Source organism: Cylas formicarius, unplaced genomic scaffold, assembly GCF_029955315.1.
Source record: "Cylas formicarius isolate icCylForm1 unplaced genomic scaffold, icCylForm1.1 PGA_scaffold_5__7_contigs__length_24384050, whole genome shotgun sequence".
Taxonomy (NCBI): domain Eukaryota; kingdom Metazoa; phylum Arthropoda; class Insecta; order Coleoptera; family Brentidae; genus Cylas; species Cylas formicarius.
The window spans coordinates 18,352,138-18,371,973 of record NW_026844341.1 but is presented as its reverse complement, the minus strand read 5'-3'; the positions used below and the strand labels follow the sequence as shown (position 1 = coordinate 18,371,973).

General features: G+C 35.1%; 2 protein-coding genes across 3 annotated transcripts in view; one reads left to right on the top strand and one right to left on the bottom strand.

Moving 5' to 3' along the window:
• LOC132701716 (uncharacterized) overlaps positions 1-13,815 on the bottom strand; it is a 239,485-nt gene extending 225,670 nt beyond the window's left edge. Inside the window, exon 1 of the mRNA XM_060669861.1 lies at positions 13,432-13,815. The gene's annotated coding sequence lies outside the window, so the exon portion shown is untranslated. The remainder of the gene's footprint in view (positions 1-13,431) is intronic.
• Positions 1-19,836, top strand: part of LOC132701703 (uncharacterized) — a 62,244-nt gene that overhangs the window by 7,760 nt on the left and 34,648 nt on the right. The window lies entirely within an intron of this gene.

Below are 19,836 nucleotides of genomic sequence, written 5' to 3'. Positions count from 1 at the left end.
TTACAACGATAGCGCGATCGTCACACGCGGATCCCAGACGGAACGATGTCGCTCGACAAATGCCTTCGAGATACAGAAACGTCACCCATCTCCGAACCACACGGAAACTGTAGTTTTACCGTTATGCGCGGGCAAACAATTACTTATAATTTTACGGTCGTTTATTGTCGCAAACGAATTTTTAATTCGCTGCCTCCAATTTCGACGGTAATAGCCCCTTCCGCTCTCCTCCCCTGCCGATCCCCATTATCGTGTTTCGTTTTAATCTGATCGACGTATCGGTATTTCGCGATGCGAGCGTTTTACGTCCACGAAAATTACGTCGGATTAAGTTAAATCTAGAGGCGACCCACTAACCAAAAATAACACCGGCACGGCAATGAACGCCATTTTTATTATAGGTTTCGAAAAGAGACGAGCCCGATCACCTCGATCTCCGAACAGATCATCTTTTATCATCATTTGACCCTTTTCAATTATTTACGTCCATCATATAGTCCTGATTTAACACCTAACGATTTCTTTTAATTCCCCTGCATTAAGAGTAAATTACGTGGGCAACGATTTTTGACACCAGAAGAAGCGATTGATGCGTTTAAAAAGCATGTTTTGGAGGTGCCCGACTCGATGAGGGAAAAGTGCTTTGATGATTGGTTTTATCGATTGCAAAAGTGTATTGATTATCAGGGTGAATATTTTGAAAAACGATAGAGTCATATTTGTTGGTACCTTATAGTTTTTTATAACAAACTCAAATTACAAAAAAAAATCGAAATCGTAATATTTTTCGAGTTATAGCTTGTCAAAATTAATTTTTAAAAATTTTATTTTTAACGCAGTGAGCTTTATTCTCATCGGAATAAGCTTTTCAATTCAGTAAAAGTCATAGACACAAAATAAGAACTTTTTTTTTTATTTTTCCTGTATTTTATTTATTTAGGCTGTTGTTTTAAAGTAGAATATATTGACGTAAGCAGAATCACAAATCCTCAAAAATTGTTGCTCTTGTTTTTACTCGATAAGTGTTATTGTTTAGGCACAAATCGACTATTTTATTCTAGGCCCGAATGGCCCGCATTTATAATTTGCGGTGATAAATGGCATAAGTAAATGCTATAACATGTTTAATTTAAGTGACATAAACACATTTAACATTTTAGAAAATAAAAAATTAGTAATAATAATCGGCAATTAAACAGTATACAACGCTAATCACAATTCATTTTCAAAATGCCCACCGTTCATTTCTAAAGTTTCCGAACTCAATTCCCGAACACCTTGTATAACAACGATAGACATTATAGCAAGGATCTCACAAAACAACGTTGAAATATATTATTTTGGTTTACCAATTTTTATTTTTGACATCGCGTGTACAATTAAGGAAAAATATTTAACACTTGAGCAAAGGTATTGTTTATTGTTAAGATTTTTTAAATTTAATTTAATTGAATATTTTATTTTTCAAGAAAAATGGACTCAGCAATGGAGGGAAATACAATTGAAACAATGTAAATTAACTCGAAAAGATCAACGAAACCAGTAGCATCGAAAAAATAAAGCATTCCGAACCAGTGAAAACAAAATATAGCCTATAAATATTAATAGCCCCAAGAAGTTTTATACAATTTTAGATAAGTTCCAAATGATCTCAAACATATAGATGACAGTCACAAGGCCTCATAGACACCTTGGCTTCTTCCGTAATTATCAAACAATAAGACTCGCCATTAAGTTTAACTCAATCGATTTATAAAACATTTGGCTGCTTCCTTCACCAAAAAGCAAATTACATTACGTTTTGTTTTGTAATCACGGAAATAGATCAAGTATAGTCCGTATAGAAACGGCAAGGAGACTAAATAAATGCTTGGAATCGGTTTTTAAATACCCAAATGATAATGGCTTGAAATTAAATCATAAACTTCACGATTTAAAATGATTAAATATATCGATCCTGGAAGAATTACCTTTTGCTTGTTTTCTTCAGAAACTACTCAAAACTGGATGCCCCTCATATTTGCTGGAAAAACTGACTTGTAGAAATCGCATTGATTTCCGCGGAACCCGCTTCAATTGTCAGTAAGAAATACCAAAAATTAAGAAGTTAATGGCTAAAACCTGTTTCTCGTATACATCTGTTAGATTACTTAATAAATATCCTCAGATTAGCCAATCACAGAATGTCTCTCATTGACCTTTTAAATTTCATTTAAAAAGACATCTCTTACGAGAAACTACCTTAATCAGTTCTCTTGATTCATATCTTTGTATCTTTGTATCTTTATTGGTGTACTAAATTAAATTTGCATTCTCTTGTTCATTTCATCGATTCTTCGAGAGAGAGAACAGAGAACAAAGAACAGAGAACGGAGAAGAGGAGAAAAGAAGTCTAAGTATGGAAAAAAATTGTGTACCAAAAAATGTACAGAGTGTGGCTAGTATTAATAAAGATCTGCAAAAGGGGTTTCTATTTGAAAGAAAATATAGCATAACTAGAAGACTGTGATTCAGATGTTATTTGTTATACACCAAAATAGAGCGCGTGTAGGTAGCAGAAGCTTTTGAAATTAAGATTTTTATCTATTGTACAGGGTGTTCGCGATATTCCGTGCAATATTAAAAAACGTAATAGGTGCCCTGAGCTACCGACTTCAGATTTGGCAGAAAAGTAACTATGAAAGTTGGATACAATCAAATAGCGCAAAGTATTTTTTCTTTAATTCTGATTTTTTTTTGGTTATTTTGGTTTCCAGAAAAAAAAATTTTCTTCAAAACTATTAATTCTATTGGGAAAATGCTCTAACTAGCAGACGCGGAAGATCCATCACTAAAACTTTTATTTCACACATTTTTTCAATTATATATTATGGACAAAAATGTAATTGTTGAATTTAAGGGTTTCGTCTAACATATGCGCTGTTTGAGATATTTGAGAACACTTAAATCAAAAACACCATTTTTTGCCCTATTCTGAAGAAATTCATATACGACGAAATGTGTATTTCGAACGTTGTTTGAATTATGTACATGGTGAGTCGTTTGTGGACAAAAAATCTAAAAGATTATTGACGATAAATGATAAATTATTAAAGATGTGGTAATTTGAATTGAGCAATATCGTAAACTATGTAGAGAGAGTTTCAGTTTCAATAAATATCCTCAGATTAGCCAATCACAGAATGTCTCTCATTGCGCTTTTAAATTTCATTTAAAAAGACATCTCTTACCTTAATCAGTTCTCTTTATTGTTTTTCTTTTTTGAATTATTGCTTGATTCATATCTTTGTTTCTTCGATTTTTCGAGAGAGAGAACAGAGAACGGAGAAGAGGAGAAAAGAAGTCTAGGTCTAAGAAATATAAAAGGCAGCCCTCGTAAAAGCAATTGCAATTACAAAGCGAATGTAAATTTTAAAGCTTTGATGGCGGCGGCGGCGGCGGCACGGGATCGGGCAGTCGCTAGTCGGCAGGATGTTGAACCTCTTTGCCATTGTCAAGGTCCTCGCGGTGTTAGAAAACTTACGAGGCGCGATGAGAAAGTTGTCGAGGGCAAGGACACTGGCCCCGACGCTCGCTAGTACTAGCACATTAAACGCCATTGCTCGACTAAATTTAATTACTTAATTATTGTTAAGCGCGGACACAATGTAAACGAGCCGCGACTGTGTTAACAGGCGTCCCGTTCCGAAACCGTGGAAATTTTATTCTCTTTTTTAGTTATGGTTGTTTTATGGACAAGTCTAAACGATTTTCTGTCCCAGTGCTCTGAAAGTCACTTCTTCTTTAGTTTCTCTGGTTAGGTTAGACTTTTTGCTCTCTTTAATAACTTGTGGTCTTTGGATGTTTTATTTGTTTCCGTTTCTTCTTCAGGTTTGCTTCTTTATCCTCGTCTATCTATTCTCTTTGAATCAATTGAAATTCTCAATTAAAATAAATGTTCTCCTTCAATTTATAAGTGGAACGCAATTGCCAAGGAATTCAGCTCGGCGAAAATCTCCGTCAGCGTTCGATTTTCAATCTCATCTGGTCGTATCGTGTTTTCCCAATTGAACTGAAAGCTCGGTAGCAATCAACAGGCGGCAGCTGTTTCCGTTTTCCGGCTACATTTCGATTACCGGCGATAACAAACACCCTTCCACAGGTGGTTTCGTATGAAAAGGCCAATCACTAACAGTCAATCTGGATTTCGTAAAGGTTTTAGTACTATTAGTCTACTTTTACACATCAACGATCATATTATTAGTTCTTGCGACTGCACTTATGTCTCTAAACCCTTTGATCGGCTTGACCATAAACTTATATGTGCCAAATCGAGTTGCTACGGCTTCGATGATGTTTCAAATCGATTTTTGAAAACTACTTAGCTAACAGATATCAGAGAGTTACCCTTGACAATGTAAGTTCTGAATTTCTCCCTGTTTCGTCAGGTGTACCGCAAGGTTCTGTCCTCGGACCTATGTTATTCTTAATTTATATTTCTGATATTTATACATCAAACGAATATTTGAATTTGCATTCATTTGCCGATGACACTCATCTATTTTATTCCTTCGATCCCAAATTATTTGATATTGCTTCAATTTATATCAATTTGGATTTGCATAACTTATTTCTATATTATTTTGTAATGTTCTTTTCTCCTAAAGCAAACATTGAATGAGTATCCCAAATGTATTTATTAATTAACGGTGAACATTTGCAGATTGTGAATTGTAATAAAAACTTTGGTGTTATATTTGATTGTAGAATTAGATTTGTGGTGAAAAAGTACTATTTGGTTCACGGAAACTTTTAGCTCAATCACTTGCCCTTTCGATTATGAACTATGGTTCATTTGATAGGTTTTCCCACAAAATCCAGGAATTTAACTGGCATAAGGTTGGCAGTACTTTGGTTTTACTGGCTAAATGACAGTATCGTAATGTTCAATCCGTGGCTTTAAGGCTCTCACTTCCACGACATAGTTTATCTTTGTTCCGCAGATCATTTTCTTATAACGCTGTGGTAATTTTTAATAGTACACTCGATTCAGTAAAATCAATCACATTCAATCGAATTCTTTAAAAAATATTTCAGGTTGAAGCTGCTAACTTCTCAAATAATATGATTTTCAATGTTATTCTTTTTATTTTTACTAAATAATTTTCTATTGTTCCATATTACTATTACATTTATCTATTATACTATATTTAATTTATCAATGTAATTTTAACTTAATATTTAGTTTTCAATTTAAATATTTAACAATGGAGTAGCTCTTGCTAGACTTCGCCTCTTTTCTACTGTATATTTGTATATAACAATATACAGCAGTAAAGGCAATTTATTCTTCTTTATTCTTACCAAACACTTTTTTTTCAAGTTTAGCAAAATACAATAAGCTTGGCCAACTATTTTTGTTGATAATAGTAATAGTTATTTTTTGATTACCTATTTTCAATGGAGAATCTTATAAAGGTAACGTTGACCAAATTTTAATTCCATATAAAATTTGTACTCTCCATTTCCTTTGAAATTAAAAGTTTGTCGTTTTATAACATAGCTACAGTGTTTATAAATACCAACAACGTCTGTTTTTTGCTTCACCTTTTTCTATATCATTTGTTTACAATACCGCTTTAAGCTACAGACATTGTTAAACCTGAAACATTTCATTAAAATCCTCACATCAAGTATACTCATCTAAATGCATATGGAAAATTATTTAAAATAAAGATTCCACAGAAAACTAGGAGCACGAAATTGATTTGTAGGTTATAAAGCTGCAGTCAAATCGCTTAACTGTCAAAATTCCAGAGTTTAGCAGAACTAACCAAAACTAAACCCAGGGTCAACTGCGAGTGTTCTTCGCTAAACTTTGGTTAACTAAGCTGTATACAAATGGGTCATAGCAGTCTGGTTAGAAATTCGTTTATAATAAAATTTATAATCATGTTGATCCACACCTAAAGAATATTGACCAACTAAAATCGGTCACAAAAGAACAAAAATATTCCCTGTTAGGAAAAGCTTTTATTCTGTAAATGAATAATTATACCGGGTGAGACAAGAAAGTGGGAACACTATAACTTTTAAACGGCTTGAGAGAGCGGTTTGAAATTTGGCAGGGTTAATATAGGCTGAACGTCCAATTTTTTGACAATATGTAGTCAATGGTTGCACTTCCGGTTTGAGCGGAAACGACAGTAACTTTCGAATTTTAAATTCCAAAACATTTTGGTGTCAAAATGTTGCAAGAAAAGTACCGGTTTTAAAAAGTTTTTGTTCCCACTAGGGTGCTATTTGAGAAAACTAGGTTATCGTAAAAAATTAATAGTTCATTACATACATGAGAGTTTCATTTACAATCTTTCCCATGATCCAAATCCAAAAATCCAAAAATGCAAAAAATATGGGTTGTGCCATTTAACTGTCGTTTCCGCTCAAAACCGGAAGTGCAACGATTGACTAAATATTGTCGAAAAATTGGACATTCGGCTTATATTAACCCTTCGAAATTTCAAATCGCCGTTTAAAAGTTATAGAATGTTCCCACTTTCTTGTGTCACCCGGTATATTTTATTTCGCATCCTTCTCAATGCACTATACTTTTACTCTAAAGTTGACAGCAATCGTCTCAATAAATATTATAACAACTCAAAAATGCTAACACGAGTACGTTAAACGATGTCAAATTTTTAAAGAAATATGTCTTCATGTTTTAGGAATACTGCTTAAAATGCGATATTCCTTCTTTTTTATGAAGGTATTTATGTCATTTCGAAATAGTATAATAATAGTAATATAGCCAGTATTATGCACACTTTGGAAATTTTTATAAAAAGTGTCTTATAGCACTATTGCTATTTCAACAAACTCCAAGATGATTTTGCAATCCTTATAGTTTTTGAGGCTGCCAAATCAGGTATTTATATAAACCATCGCAAGCGCTACAATAATAAAAGTAACCGGAAGACCAACTGAAAACAATTAGTGACCCAAATTGAAATGTCAATTATACAATCTGAACCTCGCTTTGTAGTGGTTATTTATTTGTTCTTAAAAGAAGGGTGTTGTATAATAGCAGTGGAATATTAGATGCTTTAAGGTTTATAATGGCATCGCGGACTAAGCTATAATAAGGTTTTTAAAAATGCTTAAAGAAACCTGAAGTAAACAACGCTAAATGTTTGATAGATAAAGTAACGTAAACTCTTTGGATATTATAAAACAAAGTGTTTTGGTATTTATTGGACGTCTTGTTACACCAATTGGTTTCTTATAATAAAATCTATTGGGTGATTTGTATTATTCGAAGTGACCCGTAACTGGGAACGAACGTTTTATTTATATACATGTTTTGCTTCATTTGGATTTTATATGGGTGGTTGTAATCAGTTAGAAAGGGGCGGTCGCACTTTAGACGTTTCGTATTATGTCAAGCGGGACGTGCTTGGCATGACCACGAGAGCTGGAATAGCGTCTTCGCGGACCCTTGCAGCGTCGATAATTTGTATGGACGAGTCGTGAGTGTTCGCCGGACGTGGGTAACGCGGATAATTCTAGGAAAACGCTCGCCGCGTCCTTAAAACGCCAGTTCAGTGGGGTGCGTCGATATATGAACAATGCCGTACCCGGATTTTATTCAATAATAATAATAATAATAATAACAATAATAATAATATTAATTTAAATCAATAAAAATACACAATTTAACAACTTATCTCATGTAAACATTAAATAAATATTAATACAAAAAAAACACTTATATTCAAGGTATACTAAGTTAAAAACTTAAACATAACTCAAATTAATTTAATTTAAATGTTTCATATGTATTATATAATATGAAAAAAAAAATCTATCAAAAAAAAAGAAACAATTATATATAGTTACAATACATTAATGAATCTGCGAATTTGATTTGAATTTGAATTTGATATAATTTTCAAAATTCTTTTTTGAATTACGTAGAGAGGCTGAAGAGTTGTGTGATAGGCAGCACCCCAACCAATTATTCCATAAGACATAAGTGATTGTACCATTGAAAAATACGTAGAAAGACGTAATTGCTTATCCGATATTTTGGTAAGTTGATTAAGGATCGTAAGTTTATTGTTTGTAGGTAGTCGATCATCATAATTTGAAAAGGTATTGTGTTTTATCTATTGTTGGTAAATTATTGTCAAGCAACTGTGACATAATTTGCAAGTCCGAACTAACACATCAATAGTAAATAGTTGATTTACTTATATAAGGAAAAATATGGGTCCTAGGACTGTACCCTGTGGAATTCCATAGATCACAGATCTCGGCTTACAGTACCGGACACTATCGAATGCTTTTGCTAAGTCAATGAACACTGCAGCGCATGGCCTTGAATTATCTAAGCATTTATATATATTTGACATTTAGCATTGCATTGGCATCATTAGTTGACTTGTTATCAGTAAAACCAAACTGGCAATTAGATATAGTGGGTAGCGATTGCAAGTTTTTCAGGTTATGTTCGTCTGAACTCTATGTATCTCCTATGGAAACTATCCGAACTTTTAAGTCTTTTTCGAAGATCAATGTCGAAATTTTTTTTTAATCATAATGCGTGCAGGAAAAATACAGACCACAGAAAATAACTTGAAAAGTTCTTATACAATTTTTTTGGAGGAAATGTGGCGTCTCCTTAAAAAATCCTCATATAAATAAATAAATAAATAAAACCGCCTTTATTTTAAGCTCGCCGAAGGTCAGCAGTTACATTCGTCGCCGGGCTAGGCAAGGCCGTAGCAAATCAAATTACCACATCTTTAATAATTTATCATTTATCGTCAACAATCTTTTAGATTTTTTGCCCATAAACGACTCACATGTACACAATTCAAACAACGTTCGAAACACACATTTCCTCGTATATGAATTTTTCCAGATTAGGGCAAAAAATGGTGTTTTTGATTTCAGTTTTCTCAAATATCTCGAACAGCGTATATGTTAGACGAAACCCTTAAATTCAACAATTACATTTTTATGCATAATTAAAAAACCTGTATATAATCGAAAAAATGTGTGAAATAAAAGTTATAGTGATGGATCTTCCGCGTCTGCTAGTTAGAGCATTTTCCCAATAGAGTTAATAGTTTTGAAGAAAATATTTTTTTTTCTGGAAACCAAAATAACCAAAAAAAAATCAAAATTAGAAAAAATACTTTGCGCTATTTGATTGTGTCCAACTTTCATAGTTACTTTTCTGCCAAATCTGAAGTCGGTAGCTCAGGGCACCTATTACGTTTTTTAATATTGCACGGAATATCGCGAACACCCTGTACAATAGATAAAAATCTTAATTTCAAAAGCTTTTGCTACCTACACGCGCTCTATTTTGGTGTATAACAAATTAACATCTGAATCACAGTCTTCTAGTTATGCTATATTTTCTTTCAAATAGAAACCCCTTTTGCTGATCTTTATTAATACTAGCCACACTCTGTACAATTTTGGTACACAATTTTTTTCGATACTTAGACTTCTTTTCTCCTCTTCTCCGTTCTCTGTTCTTTGTTCTCTGTTCTCTCTCTCGAAAAATCGATGAAATGAACAAGAGAATGCAAATTTAATTTAGTACACCAATTTTACATGCAAAGATATGAATCAAGCAATAATTCAAAAAAGAAAAACAATAAAGAGGACTGATTAAGGTAGTTTCTCGTAAGAGATGTCTTTTTAAATGAAATTTAAAAGGTCAATGAGAGACATTCTGTGATTGGCTAATCTGAGGATATTTATTAAGTAATCAAACAGATGTATACGAGAAACAGGTTTTAGCCATTAACTTCTTAATTTTTGGTATTTCTTACTGACAATTGAAGCGGGTTCCACGGAGATCAATGCGATTTCTACAAGTCAGTTTTTCCAGCAATTATGAGGGGCATCCAGTTTTGAGTAGTTTCTGAAGAAAACAAGCATAAGGTAATTCTTCCAGGATAGATATATTTAATCATTTTAAATCGTGAAGTTTATGATTTAATTTCAAGCCATTATCATTTGAGTATTTATTTAGTCTCCTTGCCGTTTCTATACTGACTATACTTGATCTATTTCCATGATTACAAAACAAAACGTAAGGTAATTTGCTTTTTGGTGAAGGAAGCAGCCAAATGTTTTATAAATTATAAGTTAAACTTAATGGCGAGCCTTATTGTTTGATAATTACGGAAGAAGCCAAGGTGTCTATGAGGCCTTGTGACTGTCATCTATATGTTTGAGATCATTTGGAACTTATCTGAAATTGCATAAAACATCTCGGGGCTATTAATATTTATAGGCTATATTTTGTTTTCACTGGTTCGGAATGCTTTATTTTTTCGATGCTACTGGTTTCGTTGATCTTTTCGAGTTAATTTACATTGTTTCAATTGTATTTCCCTCCATTGCTGAGAAGAATAAACAACTAGTCCATTTTTCATGAAAAATAAAATATTCAATTAAATTAAATTTAAAAAATCTTAACAATAAACACCTTTGCTCAAGTGTTAAATATTTTTCCTTAATTGTACACGCGATGTCAAAAATAAAAATTGGTAAACCAAAATAATATATTTCAACGCTGTTTTATGAGATCCTTGCTATAATGTCTATCGTTGTTATACAGGGTGTCCGGGAATTGAGTTCGGAAACTTTAGAAATGAACGGTGGGCATTTTGAAAATGAATTGTGATTAGCGTTGTATACTGTTTAATTGCCGATTATTATTACTAATTTTTTATTTTCTAAAATGTTAAATGTGTTTATGTCACTTAAATTAAACATGTTATAGCATTTACTATTACATTCGGGCCGAGAATAAAACGGTCTATTTGTACCTAAACAATAACACTTATTGAGTAAAAACAAGAGCAACAATTTTTGAGGATTTGTGATTCTGCTTACGTCAATATATTCCACTTTAAAACAACAGCCTAAATAAATAAAATACAGGAAAAATAAAAAAAAAAGTTCTAGGTAAAGTGCCCTCTCGTGACAGATTTTTGAAACAAACAAACAAAATCAGGGCTGTCTGTAAAATACCAGCTTATTCTGATGAGAATTAAGCTCCTTGCCTTAAAAATAAAATTTAAAAAAATTAATTTTGACAAGCTATAACTCGAAAAAAATTACGATTTCGATTTTTTTTTGTAATTTGAATTTGTTATAAAAAAACTATAGGGTACAAACAAATATGACTTTATCGTTTCTCAAAATATTCGCCCGGATGAACAATACACTTTTGCATTCGATAAAACCAATCATCAAAGTACTTTTTCCGCATCGATTCGAGCACCTCCAAAACATGCTTTTTAAACGCATCAATCGCTTCTTCTGGCGTCAAAAATCGTTGCCCACGTAATCTATTCTTAATATATGGGAATAAAAAGAAGCCCTTAGGTGCTAAATCAGGACTATATGGTGGATGGCTCATCAAATCAACGTTTTTAATGCTCAAAAATTTCTTTGTTTGCGCTGATCGGTCGCCGTGGATTCGTCTTCGGCGTTTGGTTTTTCTAATTTTCTCGAAGACTTTCGGCAAACAAATTCAAAATTGAATGTTTTTCACTTGTTGTGTATGTATATGTGTGTGCAACTTTAATCAGTAGAGGAAAGCTTTTGTGTTGCTGTTGTCTGCAAAGAATATTGAGAATTCTAGCCGTACTTTTTGAAAATTAGTTTCAAAACAATCTTTTAAAAAATAAGCAGGTCCTAACCTTCAAATTTGTTTTGTTTGTTATGATGAGACATGGATATGTGAAAATCGTACAATTGGTCTTGGCAAAATAGTCATATAAAAACTGCAAAAACCAGGTAAGTTCATGCGAATGGTATGTAAAATTTCTGTGGGAGACTTAAATTATAAATGTCACTTTGCTCACCGACTAGCCCACTAGATTTTACGAAAAATAGATTCACTGACAGGACAGTCAGAATTGGCAAACGTCAAAATTCAAACCGTGTGGTAAAATCTCCGAAATCATCCGATTACTCCCAAACCCGTGCGGTAAAATCCCGCAATTATCCGAAGTGACTCGGATTCGTGGGAAACGGAACTGACGTGATAAAGCGAGGCTTCCCGCACGCTAGATCGGTGTGTAATTAGATATTTTACAGACGGGAGTTACCGCACATTATAAAAATTTCTATACAAAACTACATACCAACACAACAACTCTGATAGTGAAATAGAATTAGATTTGAACTTTTAGAATAAAAATGTAATTATGTATAGATATTCCTAGCTATGAATTTATTGTATATATTGTATTTTAATAAGATTTTTCCCACATAAATCAACTAAAAAAATTATATCATTACCAAAACCTTTGAGCGTCCATCCCGTCAGCACGGTGATGATTGAGGCAGATTATCACCACTTACTCAAGTCAGAACAAGCCCCAAAATATCTGTACTATCTTTGAAATATCAGTGGATAATGTGGTCATTCTTAGTTGGATTAAATGGCACGGGTATTTTATAGGACCGGAACCTTTTCCCAGTTTGGCGATGTCAGCCATTAAAGAACTGATACATACAAACAATACTGTCACAAGTGTTCTTACGGCTGAACAACAACAATTGGGTTTGAGTAGCACTGCACAGGAAGATGAGACACCTAACCTCACGTTAAGGTGTGAAGCAATGCTTCGTGCGGTGGTCTGAGTGGATGAAGCGCAATGAGCTTGATGAGGCCTAAGTGCTGTAGTATAGGCCCCCCTTCACTTGCAGATCTAAAAGCTAAGGTTTAATGCAATATCTAATGCAAGGCAACATAATAGAATGAACAGAAGTGGGCAACAAATAGAGAAGCTTGTTGCCCAATATGTCTCAGTGTCATCGCTAAACAATGATACCAATTAACGTTAATAAGCATTTTTTTCGGCACCAAACTTCTTCACCGTTTTAGGACACTAACAAAGTATTCCTCAAAGCTGACAGCAATTTGTCTTCATTAAGACAGTTTGGAAGCAAAAACTTAATAATCCTCGTCTATAAATCTGAAAGTAGAAACTACATCGAAAACCCGTTACCATCGTCAGTTCACTTCGAGATTAATTTTAAAACGGCTTCGTTGCTCCGAGATCATCAAAACTCGATCTACTATCTTATTCCTTATTTTATTTAATTCCATACAACTTTGTATTCCTATTTGCTGCATTTTAGACCGTCATGGACGTTACACATTCGATACTGGATATTCCGTGTGAAGGGGTTCTCTCTATTCTCTATTAATTAAAACCAACGAAGTCACGAACGGACGCGTCTCCCAAGGCCGTCCTTCGGCCGTCGGCTTTTGCTTCTTTTCTTCTTTTCTTCGCCTCTAATGAGCCTGACGAAAGCGCGGACGGCAACGACGTGGACGCCCGCCTCGCAGCTACTTTATTGCAGCGCTATTAAATCGCGAAAAAAATGCCGGCTAATTTATTAGCATACCGTGGGTTTTGCCAGTCTCTATCTCCTGATCGCGCCTTAATTAGGCGGACTCCTCGTTAGGGGCGGCGGCAAGAGGACGACGCCAGCCGCAAAACGCAACGAGCAGAATATTTCCAAGAGGAGGAAACGATAAAATAACACATTGTTAACCGTCACATTTTTTTTAATTTATCGCAAAAAACACAAACAACACTCTTTCGCCAAAACCTAACTGAGTAAACCTAACCTCAAAATGTCAAACTTCCCTACAAAAACGTTAGTCGCCAGATGGCGGAACTAGTTTCAGAAAATCCCGAAATATAAAAGGCAGCCCTCGTATCACGACGTTGACGACTGCGCGGGACTTTTCGCAATCGCTTTCGTTCGACGAAAGAAAAAAGGGCGCTTAACGCTTATTAGAGCCGCGTTTTTACCACGATAACCTGCATCGCGTGACGCGGACGATTTCAGAACGAATAATAATCCGTGCGTTTCCATGATTTAATGATCGAGCAGATACTACGGCGTAATTTTGCGTTTGCCGTGGAGAGGATCTGCTTTCCGCCGCGGTCCGAGCGCAAGGAAAATATGGCTCGGTCGTGTAAAAAAAAAACGCGGAAGTTTGATCGCGCCGATTCAGTATGGCGAAAAACTAGCGGGAACGCCGTCAATAATTACTGCACAGAAATAAAAATTAAAGTATTGAAAAACATTCTTTTCTTCAAACTAATGAACCGCAGGACTAATTCCATCGGCATCCGGGAAGATTTATGCCAAAATGAATGTGCGCACTGATTTTTAAAAGTTGTATTTGTTACTGTTTAACAATTACTCCTAAAATACTCAAATACTCCAAGTATCACTTTAAGATGTCAACTTCGTTAGCCACTGATTTCAGTGGATATTAACCGTTGATGGCATTTTGATCTTGGTCATTTCTGAAAGTCACGTCAGAAAACTCATGATCGTTGAAAAACATCATATTCTTTTCCCTCAACTTCATTCAAAAAATCACCACCTAAATAAACACGCCGTATACCGATGTCAAACATAAAACAAAAGCGTGATACGGTGAAAGCCTTTTTATATAATTACGATGTGGTAAACGGCGCTTGAGTTACGAGTTTATTTGGCACGAGCGGAGCGAATGTTCAATAAACGAGTGACTTCTAAGACCGTTAGTTTTTGGGTATATTTTTGCGAAACAACACGAATTCATTCACTGACATGACCGTCAGAATTGACAAACGTCAAAATTAAAGCCGTACGGTAATATCTCGGAAATGTCCGAAGCGACGTGGCAATTGGCACGCTAGATCGGTATTTTACAAACGGGAGTAGAAAAAATACCTAATCATACACCGATCTAGCGTACGGAAAGCGTCACTTACCGCGTCAGTTTCGTTTCCCACGGATCCGAGCCACTTCGGACATTTCCGGGATTTTACCGCACGGGCTTTGGGACTCATCGGATGTTTTCGGAGATATTTCCCACGCTTTGAATTTTCACATTTGTCAATTCTGTCAGTGTCATGTCAGTGAATGTATCCGTGTTGTTTTTTGAGAAAATGTACCCAAAAACTAACGGTCGTAGGTAAACACGTTAGGTAAACTTTTTAAGTCAATTAAACTCGTGGGTCAAATGCCGTTTACCGTACTTGTTGCATAATATACCATAACAGATAGGCTTGTTTTTTTTTTCAATTAAATCAACCTTCCATGGTCTGTCAAGCGGCCACATCGGGCCCGGGGGCAGAACCCTGCGGCACGCCCGCGTTCCCAGCTGGCGAACTCGAGGAATGCAACGATTGATGCACCGTTAGGCAACAATTACCGCGGGTCTCCGATATATATATATAAATAAAATCGCATTAATATACGAAATGCAGAGCTCAAACGCTAACGACTTCACGTATATGGCCGTGGCAGCGTCGCGGCCGCATGCTTCCGAGCAATTTAAATTGTTAAGTGTCGAGCACTTTATGCACTCCATTTGCGAGTCGCGATATTAACGCTTAAAAGCTTATAAAAGAAGCGGAAAATATTACCATACAAAGTTGCATGTGTTTCGTGACGAATTTCTATGGACGACCCGCGTGGACCGCGAGCGCAGTTGCCACGTCGCCAGATGTCAGGCCGATCGGGATTTTTAAATCCGAATCGGATGTTTTTTTCGCTTATCCCGGTATATTGTCGCGACTACGGGTTTTATCTGGTCTCCGCGATCTCGTTCGCCTTTGTGTCCCCTTTCTCTCTCTGTCTCGGTCTCTACGTTACGGTTTGATACTCATTATACGAGCCGTACATAAATCTTGGTGGAGACTTGGCGGACGGTGTCTAATAATAACCGTCGCGGCCTTGAAAGTTCACCGTAGGTCAGTTACATTGGGGCATAAGCCCCCCGATCGCCCGCGCCGAGATCCGCGGGAGTTTTTTGCCGCGCCGGCCGATGAGTTATCGGATAACTAGGCGCGTAAATCGGAAAGCTATATTTAGATAACGCGTCGGTGGTGTAGGTACGCCCGAGCGTGGGTATCGCGGATTGTTTAAATCGCAAGAAGTTAAACAAAGATCTTTTTTTTTTTGACCGTCTGACACTATTTAAAATGTTACATATAATAATTATAATTATTTATTAAAAAGTATTTAAATAAAAAAAAAAACGTTACTGACTAGTAATTATTTTTCTATCTATTAAAAAATTTGGTATTGGTATTCATAAGATTTTCGAAAGCTCCGACTTTAAGGTAAATCCATAGAATTATCCGAAAAATAACACTCTCAATAAATTAATTATGATTCGTTTCTAATAATATGGAATGGCTTCTTTTTAGCATTTTTGAGCGGTCCATTTTACCCCTGGTATTACGCAAAGAGCTAAACATGGGCAAATAACCAGAATTTATAATTATAATTTTAAAAAATTTTGGTTAATTTTTGAGGACGGCCTCCTTGCCCCTTGCCCCACCCACCCTTAAATGTGGCCAGTACCTTAACCATGAACTGTAAAACACTATGCTTCAATTGACAGTTTCTTTCGCATGATTAAGAGCTAGAATATATGAGGTTTTCGCAAATTATACAGGGTGTACACATACAACCGCAATCCGTACTTTGGAAAATATATTTTTTTAAATTCCAAAAATGTTGTCGGTTATATTTTGAGTTTCAGAAAACAAATATTCCCAAAAAATTGTTGAACCAGGCAATCCGCAAAAACTATTTGTGTCATTTTTTCGACTATATACAGGGTGTGTGAAAATTACGCGCTTCGGGGTAGACTATTAGGCGTAACAGCGGGATTGCGAAAGCAAATATGACTGTTTTAGTAGTAACCCAGTGAGTAAGATTTATTACCATAGGCAACAAAGAAAATGGGGGTTTCTGATATAAAAAGTGCGAGATTCTTGTGTCGAAGAATTTTTTTTTTTTTGAAAATGGACACTTTTCATTTCAAATAATTCTTTCCAAAAGGTTTGTATATTCATGATATTTTATCAAAATCTAAGTTGGATAGTTGGGTTGAGGAAATTAACTTGTAATTATGCATTTTGTATTTAAAAGTCTATCAATTACAGTTTTAAACTACTATCTTATATTTTTAACTTCACTACATTCATCGAAGACTAATTGGGATAGAGCTCATTGAATTCACTGCATGCTCTTGCTGCAATCTTGTTATATTGACCATGTTTTGGTTAGTTTAAATTATAAATATATAAAAACTATAAATTAATAAATAAAATAAATGTTTTAGTTATAGTTGCGTCAAAACTCCAAGACGGTGCAAAATAGGCTTGGTATGGTTTAATATTTTTAAATAAAAGAATACACACTACTCCTCATTGCCGAAATATAAAATTTCCGATTAAAATTCGAGTTTAATTTACGTTTATATATTTTGCAAAGTGTAATTTTCCGAAAACTTGAAGTATTATGCCCTACGCAAACAAAATTTAAGATTTTTACCTAAAATCGTTGAAATAGAACTAATTATTTCCATGACGTCTTTCGTTAACTTTTCCAAAAAAAATATTTTTATATGTTGTATGTGTTGTATAGAAAGTTTTGGAAATGCAAGGTCCTAGATATCAACACAGAGATCGTAGATGTGGTCGCCACCCAATCTTTTTCCATTCTTCATATACTTCTAACATACCATCGAGATTGGGGACCCTGTATATTATTATTAACGCTACGAAACGAGTGAATATGCTGGACTTTCGAATCGTACTCTTACGAAGGCTGCCTTTCATATTTCGGGATTTGTAATAAAAAACTACAAGCTAACAACAAATGTGACTTTGTTTCTCAAAATATTCACCCTGACGAACAATACAATTTTGCATTCGATAAAACAATCATCAAAGCACTTTCCCACATCGAGTCGGACACCTCCAAAACATGCTTTTTAAAAGCATCAATCGCTTCTTCTGGTGCCAAAAATCATTGCCCACGTAATTTATTCTTAATGGATGGGAATAAAAGGAAGTCATCAAGTGCTAAATCGGTAGTATATGGTGGACGACTCATCAAATCCAACGTTTTTAATGCTCAAAAGATCGGTGAAAGCTAGCTTTGTCGTCATGGAGAGTAATTCGAGAAGTTCTTCGAAGACTTTTGGCAAACAAATAGTTGTGTACTATTCAGAATTGACTGTTTTACCTTTCACCAAAGAAACAGTTGCAACGTGGCCAGTTTTCCTGAAAAAACACGCTACCATTTGTTTAGAGAGGCTTCACTTACGTACAACTTTTGTGGGCTTCGTCTCATTCTGAAAGAACCACACAGTCCATATATATCATAGACGTATTTGGAAGTATCAGAATCGTATTTTTTTTGCACTTCCTTCGACCAATCAACACGAGCCTTTTTTTGAGCTGATATCAAATTACGTGGAATGCAACGCGAACAAATTTTTTAGCGACCAAATGTCCATGCAAAATGCTGGTCCCACTAATGCCCAAAGATGGTCTCATGGTAAGTTACGTGACGATCCTGCAAAATCAGTTTCCGCCCTGCATCAATGTTTTCTTGGACAACCGCCGATTTGGGACCACCTTCGCGAAATTCATCATTAAGAAAACTACGACCACGACTGAAGTCCGAAAACCAGCGATAAACAGTAGTCCTACATGGTGCTTTAACTCCAAAAGTCGAATTAAGTTCATCGATGCATTGCTGTTGAGTTAGTCCACGGCTAAAGGTGTGAAAAATTATTGCATGAAAATGCTCCCGATTAACTTCCATTTTTAACGGTCACATTTTTTTAAATTCATCCCAAAAAACACGAACAACACTCTTTCGAGAACACCTAACCTCAAAATGTCAAACTTCCCTATAAAAATGTTAGTCGCCAGATGGCGGGACTAGTTTAAGAAGATCTCGAAATATAAACTTTTGCGATAAAGAGACGCACGTTTTACGATTTCCAATCGCGCATAGTCCATAACAGTATCCTGTCCCACTTCGGGACGCAGGAAAACTTATGTTCACACATACATTAGTCCGTTCGTTTTCTTATTCGAAAACAAGGTAAATTCTCGGCGCTCAGGCCCGTTATACGCCTTATAATCGGAGATCTTTTATTTGCCGACACACGTATATATTATAAACAAATACGTAGTTTATTCGCCGGTAACTGTTGCCGGATCCTTCTGGCGTTCTCGAGATAAACCATTTGCATATTATCGTCGCGAACGGTCGTAGGTGTGTATCGGTCCGTTTACTGGGTCACCGTTTCGTTGAATTTGGCGTTTTTTGACCCGCATTAACCGCTCCGGGCAACATGTTCGGCGACGTTCGAGATAATTTAGCAGAAAACAACCACAAATTTGTTTTACGTTTTATATTATATTCCGAGCAAATCGCTTGTACAAAAAAAATCTATAGGGAATGGAGCCAAAAGTTAAATACAAAAACTGATTGAGGTATTACAAACCTTCAATTTATTTTAATGTTGTATATACAGGGTGTTTCATTTTTTATGGACGAAAGTCGACTTTCCTATTTTCAATAGAACACCTGGTATATCACTTCATTTTTGAATTCGATACAAAATTCTAGACATATTTGACATTTTTAATTTTTTATGCATTAAAATAAATTGAAGGTTTGTAATACCCTAATTAACTTTTGGCCCCATTCCAATGATATTCATTAATCTAAATAAAAGATGTTTTAACGTTATTCTAAAATGAAATTAAAAAATTCGACATCAAGGCATAATCAATCAAAACATTCGTGAGGAAACTGATTTTGAAACTGGGACCAGTTTTTTAGGGGCAGAGGGATGAGTGTATCGAAATGCAATTTATCAAAATATATCTGGTATCATTTTTAACTAAAGTAACGGGACGGTACTCACGAGAAGGTTATGATATGAAATAGCGAGATTGTAGGAAATAACTAGCGCCATCTACATAT